At 42.9% G+C, this 7,124-nt stretch overlaps 1 pseudogene; it reads right to left on the bottom strand.

Moving 5' to 3' along the window:
• Nucleotides 1-1,966: 1,966 nt before the first annotated feature.
• Nucleotides 1,967-2,760, bottom strand: LOC130021957 (olfactory receptor-like protein OLF4; annotated as a pseudogene).
• Between the last annotated feature and the right edge of the window lie 4,364 nt (nucleotides 2,761-7,124).

Raw genomic sequence — 7,124 nt, forward strand, 5'->3', positions numbered from 1 at the left:
TAAATTTGTTCCTTTATGGATGCCTAGATGTTGATTGTGAAATAAACAAGGGTGAAATCAGGAGGGGTAGAAGCCTACATATGCTTGTCTCGGACCTTAGAGTCCTTCCAGCATTGCGACAGCAATGTCAAGCTGCGTCTGAGACCCACTCGTTTCTCATGGCAGGAGAGTTGGTTCCTACCACTGAACTTTCAGAGGTTAGCGGTTCTTAGTCTAAAGAGAGGTGGTGCTTCTGGGAAGAAAAGGGAACATCAGACTCAGTCTCTGCCCAGATTCTTTGTTTCTTCTTGCACAAAAGAATTTCAGGGGGAACTGAAGCAATATTACAGAGAGTAGGGAGTTTGCCTTGCACGTGGTCATCCTGGGTTTGATTCCCAGCATCCCATACCGTCCCCTGAGCACTGACAGGAATGATTCCTGAGTGAAAAGTCAGGAGTAACCACTGAGCATTGCTGGATGTGACCCCTCAAAAAAGCTAAAAAATAAATAAATAAATAAATAAATAAATAAAAGCTTTACAAAATGTGATGCAAGAGAGAGAAGTGTGACCCTTCCCTCCACTAAGTGTTTATCAATCTTCATCCAGATGTATGGACCCCTTATACCTAGATGCCAATCCTCCATTCTCCACTGAGGATAGATTCTACATGAACAAAAAATATTTTTAGCAACGTGGGTTGCTAAAATATGCTCATCTTGCACATGGCTAATCTGGTATGATTCCTGGCACCACATATGATCCCCTGAGTACCACAAGGAATGATTTCTGAATGTAGGGCCAGGAGTGAGCCTTGAGCACTGCCGGGTGGTCCCCTCCAAAAGAAGAAAGAAGTAAAGAAATATTTTCCATAATCATACAATATGTGATTTAAATTTTACTGTATTGTGCTTCTAAAAATCCTCTGGAATACTTTGCACTTCTGGAATACTGTGCACTTGTAAACACTTTCAAGTGAATAAGATCAGCATAGTGGCGAATGAGTTGGAAGAGAAGAAATCCAAATGAGCACTATCAGGGAAAAAACAAGTTATGACAAATTCTACTGTATTGGAATAAACTTAAGAGACATATGTAAGATTTGCCCATTAAAAATTAGTGTGGTCTTACTATGATAGTTAGATATGATCACTCCGGGGAAAAGCTGAGTGCTGAAAGGAGGTAAAGTCATATGCATGATACTCTTTCAAAGACAATATTGCAAATTACAGAACCTAAAAGGACAATGAGAGAGGAAGAGAGAAGGAGATAGAGGTGGGAGGGAGAGAGAGAGAGAGAAAGAGAGAGAGAGAGAGAGGTCTCTGCCATAGTGGCAGACTGTAGGACGATGAGGGGGGAGGTGGATGGGAGGGAAAATGGGTACATCCCTGGTGAGAAATGTACACTGGTGAAGGGACAAGTGTTGGAACATTGCATGACTGAAACTCAACCACGAACAACTTTGCAACAGTATATCTCACATTGATTCAATAAAAAAAATAGTGTGGTCTTGTATTTGCTTCTACTACAAAATTGCACAAAATGACTAGATCAAGTGCAATATTTTCCATTAGAGTAGAAAATACCCATGATGATTCTTTAGCAACCCCCCCCCCACACAAATACTTATAATGCATGTCATGTGATAAATGTTGTTCAAGATATCATTTTCTCAACTTAGGAAAATAGAATTCCCAAACATATAATAGCCATGGATGGAAAGGAATTTTGGAATACTGAAAATAGGGTAGGGTGGGTTAGACAGCAGTGAAAGAAGAAAGGTCAGTCAGAAATATATAGTGATTCGAGCAGACATCAAGGAAACAGAAGTTCCAGTAAACAAATAGAACAAGTTTGATCTACGTAGTCTTACATGCAACAATTTCTGTAAGAGTTTCACATTACCCACTTATGAGGCTTTTCATGCCAGAATCATTTGCTTCATCAGTTACCTTCAAAAAAAATCTCTTTAAAGCTCATTCTATGTCATTATTTTGCACTGTATATAAAGGGGTTGAGCACAAGTGTGGTCACTGTGTAAATCACTTATGCTATTGAACTTGACTGGGAAGTTTCAGTGGTAGCAGCGGAGCTAAGATACTCCCCCAGGACTGTACAATAAAACAAGGAGACCACGGACAAGTGAGACGCACAGGTGGAAAATGCTTCCTACTTCCCCTGAGCTGAGGAGATGCCACGGATGGTGGAAACAATTTTAGAGTAAGAGCAAAGGATCCCAATTAGAGTAATGGGAAATGATAGCTAATAGAAGAGCTGAAGAATAAATTCCCATGTTATTTAGGAAGGTATCAGAGTGGGCAAATTGGACTATAAGTTTAAGTTCGCAGAAGAAGTTGGGATTTCCAATGCAACACCCATAAGCTGTGTAACAATGATATCAGAGTGCTTGGAATCCGAGACCCCAGAAGCAGCAGTCCACAGAACTGGGGGTTCATGAAACACTGTGTAGTGCAGTGGGTGGCAGAGGGCCACAAAGCGGCCATAGGAACATCACAGTTAGAAGAAAGATGTCAAAACAAGCAAAGAGTAGGAAAATACATCTGGGTAATGCAGCCTTCATAGCTGATTACTTTGCTGTGTGTCTGGATTTTCAGCAGCATCTTGCGGACGGTGGTGGTGGTAATACAGATGTCCACAAAGGACAGGCTCACTAGGAAGAAGTACATGGGCGTGTGGAGGTGGGGGTCTGAACTGATGGCCAGGATAATGAGCAGGTTTTCAAGCACAGGGTTCAGCACACTGGGTCTTTTTTTCAAGTACATGGAGAAAAAAAGAACAAATACAGGTGCTGAATCTCTGATTCCATGAATAGATATCTCAATAGAAGGAATTCTGAAATGTGTGAGTCATTTTCTGGTTTTGTGTAATAGGGCAGATATCTAGGAAGAAGATAATGTGACACATTTTTACATAATACCACGTGACTTCCATATTTAAATGCTATAGCGATAGCACAGCGGTAGGGCTTTTGCCTTGCAGGCAGCCAACGTGGCCGACCCGAGTTTGATTCCTCCACCCTCTCAGAGAGCCCGGCAAGCTACCGAGAGTATCTCGCCTGCACGACAGAGCCTGGCAAGCTTCCCGTGATGTATTCAATATGCCAGACACAGTAACAACAAAATCTCCAATGGAGACTTACTGGGCCCGCTTGAGCAGATCGATGAACAATGGGAGGACAGTGACAGTGACAGTTCATTAAAGTAAAGTAAGTAAAGTAAAGGCCCTCCCGTTGATCATCGATTTGCTCGAGCCGGCCCAGTAACGGCTCCATTGGAGACTTTGTTGTTACTGTATCTGGCATATCGAATACGTCACGGGGAGCTTGCCAGGCTCTGCCCTGTGGGCGAGATACTCTCGGTAGCTTGCCGGGCTCTCTGAGAGGGGCAGAGGAATCGAACTCGGGTCGGCCATGTTGGCTGCGTGCAAGGCAAATGCCCTACTGCTGTGCTATCGCTCCAGCCCAGTTCATTAATATACCTGTAAAACTGCGTTTCCTGTTTTTTTGTTTTGTTTTGTTTTTTTGCTTTTTGGGTCACACCCGGGGATGCACAGGGGTTACTCCTGACTTTGCACTCAGGAATTACCCCTGGCGGTGCTTGGGAGACCATATGGGATGCTGGGAATCCACGTGCAAGGCAAACACCCTACCTGCTGTACTATCACTCCAGCTTGTGTTTCCTGTTTTCTATGTGCACCTGAATTCATTGGCAGGCTCTCTCAAGCCACCTTGATGAAGACTTTTTTTCCATTCAGCATTTCCTCTAAGGGGTCATCATCCTCTTACAAATGTATGAGCTACATAAATGGAGCACCCAGCATGTTCTAGGCAACACTGAAGGAATGAGTGTCATATGCTGGAGAGTAACCATCCTCACAATTCAATCATACAAATAAATACAACACAAAGTATACGATCTGACCCATTTATGATAGAGCAGGATTTTTTTTGGTTTATTTTCTGTTTTTTGCTTTTTGGGTCATACTCAGTGATTATCAGGGGTTATTCCTGGCTCTGCACTCAGGAATTACTCCTGGTGGTGCTTGGGATACCATATGGGATGCTGGGGATTGAACCTGGGTTGGCTGCATACAAGGCAAATGCCCTTCCCGCTGTACTATTGCTCCGGCCCCAATAGTATATGCATGGTAGTACTGTCCTCCAATTGTTCATCAATTTTCTCGAGAGGGCCCAGTAACGTATCCATTGTGAGACTTGTTGTTACTGTGTCTGGCATATCAAATACATCACGGGTAGCTTGCCAGGATTTGCCATGCGGGCGAGATACTCTAGGTAGATTGCCGGGCTCTCTGAGAGGGGTGGAGGAATCGAACCTGGGTCGGCCGGGCTGACCTCATGCGAGGCAAATGCCCTACCACTGTGCTATCACTCCAGCCCAATAGGGTATGTTTAAGAAAAATGGAAAGCAGATTGAAAGGAGAGAATGAATACGGCATTCTATTTCTTTTAAAATAAGAATCAATAGTATGAACAAAGAAGCAGAGATCAAAGTATGAGATGGAGAAATTTAAACAGAGATCTAAGTATGAGATTGAGGAAGGTATGTGATGATGTGGGCAATGAGTACCCACAAGACGACAACCACTATAAAACCCCTGAAGGATGTTATGTTGAAGAATTTGAAGTTAAAAGTAGTGAAGGCAGTTGGAGCAGCAGTGATGGTACAGCAGGTAGGACTTTTGCGCGTGCGTGCGCACACAACCCCCCCCCCCACACACACACCATGTCTCCATGGTTTTCTTTCATTTCCCCCCATTCTCACAATAGTTAATATTTAAGAAAGGAATAAAATCTGTCAGCTATTTAATGCATCATCACTCCATGAAATTTTCCATTTTTTTCCTTTAGCCCCTATTGTTTTTTATTAAAAAAATACTGACCTTCTCTGTTATCTAATATTAGGGGTGTGCTTGTCTCTATATTAGACACTACTCCCACCACCCAATCCCCTTTTATTCATTCCTCACATCTCTACTAGACCCGGCAATAACCACCATAGCTCTTTCCGCATCTAAGAATGTATTGTATTGTATTTTCCAGGTGTCTTTGTGAAATTTAGTATTCATATTCTAAATATGAGTGAATTTTACATTTTACAATGAAAATCAAATTTTCATCGGAAAATGAATTTTTACATGTAAAATGTAAATTTTGCATTTATCCAATGTAAAATTATGCTTTTATGAAAACTCTTATGGAACATAAACCTTTGAATTTTCCATTGAGATAGCCATTTAAATCACCCATGTAGTTTAGTAAATGTCTACTCAGTGATCTGTTTCCTGGAGTACATGTCCTTCACACAAAGCCCTGAGTTTGATTTCTGTCACTACATCACAGCCTGAGCACCTCTCCCTGGGCAGGGCTGCATTCTGGGACCAAGCAGTGAAGTGACAGGCCCAGGCAGTCAGGGTAAGAGTTGTGAAAAATGGCCTCCAGACTTTCTGGGCATTGCTAGAAGACACTCCCTAAAATAATTAAACGTAAAAGTCCTTTTAGTAGATAAAAACATGAGTAAAAGAGAGTACAATTTTTTTTCTTTTTTGGGGTTTCACACCTGGCGATGTACAAGGGTTACTCCTGGTTCTGCACTCAGGAATTACTCTTGGTGGTGCTCAGGGGACGATATGCGTTGCAGGGAATTGAACCCAGGTCAGCCGCGTGCAAAGCAAACACCCTAACCGCTGTGCTATCACTCTAGCCCTGAGAGAGTATGAATTTAAATTAGTTTAGACATTGATAATTCAATCTCTGGGAGATATTGTGGAAGAAAAATCAGAATTTCTGGTTATAGTCCAATCCTGATTTTATTCCATATACCCAGAAAAAGAAATTTGTCCAAAATATAAAAGTGGTGACCTCTTCATGTCACCAATTAGCTCTCCTCTCAGTCACACATGAGAAAATGAGTAATGATACAAACTCACACTAAAGCAAGGACAAACAGTACAATAAAAGTTGGGAATTTTCATTCTCAAGTTAAACCTCGAAGATAGAAACTGCCGGCAGTGAGCCACATCTATTCAAATGCAAATGTTCGATTTGGTTGTTAGGCATTTGAATGAATCAATGCTCATGGCCAAGTTCGTGTTGACAAGGACACCGAAGCCGCAGACATCTCTTTTATTGCATGTTCCGAGGAACAATTCTTCTCTAGTGTCGAAAATGGCGTGATGAGATTGGTGCCTTCTTGTCTCAGTCAGACCAATGATATCGTACTTGATCTTTCGCGCTTGTACCATCAGGTCCTCGATGGATGCATCTGATTGCTAGCATATGTGCATTGAAAGTACAGACGATCATTTTTGTCTTCCTTCGTTGTGGCAGCCTAGTTCTACCCTGAGATTTTATCAGCCTCTCCTTTCTCATTCTTCTCAATGCTGCCATATTGGTGACGCCTTCAGGGTCAGGGAATGAGATCCATTGTAATTACTAGTTTTGGCATATCAAATACACAACGAATAGCTTGCAAGGCTCTGCTGTGTGGGCAGAATACTCTCTGGGTAGCTTGCCAGGCTCTCCCAGAGGGATAGAGGCTTTTGGAGCAGCCTCTAATCGCCCTTGCAGGTATCCCCATGGTTCAAACCATATTTGAACCTTATCAAATATGGTACGGCAATTCTGGAAGATGGGTATTTAGTGTCTTAAAATGTGTTGCGCGGCCGCTTCATGGCTGCGCGGTCCGGAAAGCATTCTGGAGCGTGGCGGCGGCTGGATAGTGGAGGTAGTGGAGGTAGTGGAGGTCTGCCGGTGAGGTATTTATCTTGCACCAGTAGGGGTAGGGTGGGTCTTCTGTGTGCAATCCAATCCCTGGGTCTCTGGTGGTTGGTGGAAGCAGAAAGCGCAGGGTGGGTGGGGCTCCTGATTTTAATCCCTTATCACCTGTGGTTGGTGGGAGCAAACAAAGAATCTCTGTCCCCAGATCCTTTGAGCCTGGAGTCCAAGGTCTCAGAGTTCCACCTATCTTGTTCTGTGGGGCTTTGGCCGTGCGTGAGGTCGTTTTTATCTTCATTGTCTATGCACCAACATCCAATTATGATGAAGGAGAAATTGAGAAGTTCTACATGGAGCTAGAGAAGTTCTCTAAAGAAGACCACACCTTCTACA

The sequence above is a fragment of the Sorex fumeus genome, unplaced genomic scaffold (genome assembly GCF_029834395.1).
Source record: "Sorex fumeus unplaced genomic scaffold, SorFum_2.1 ptg000019l, whole genome shotgun sequence".
NCBI classification, from domain to species: Eukaryota; Metazoa; Chordata; class Mammalia; order Eulipotyphla; family Soricidae; genus Sorex; species Sorex fumeus.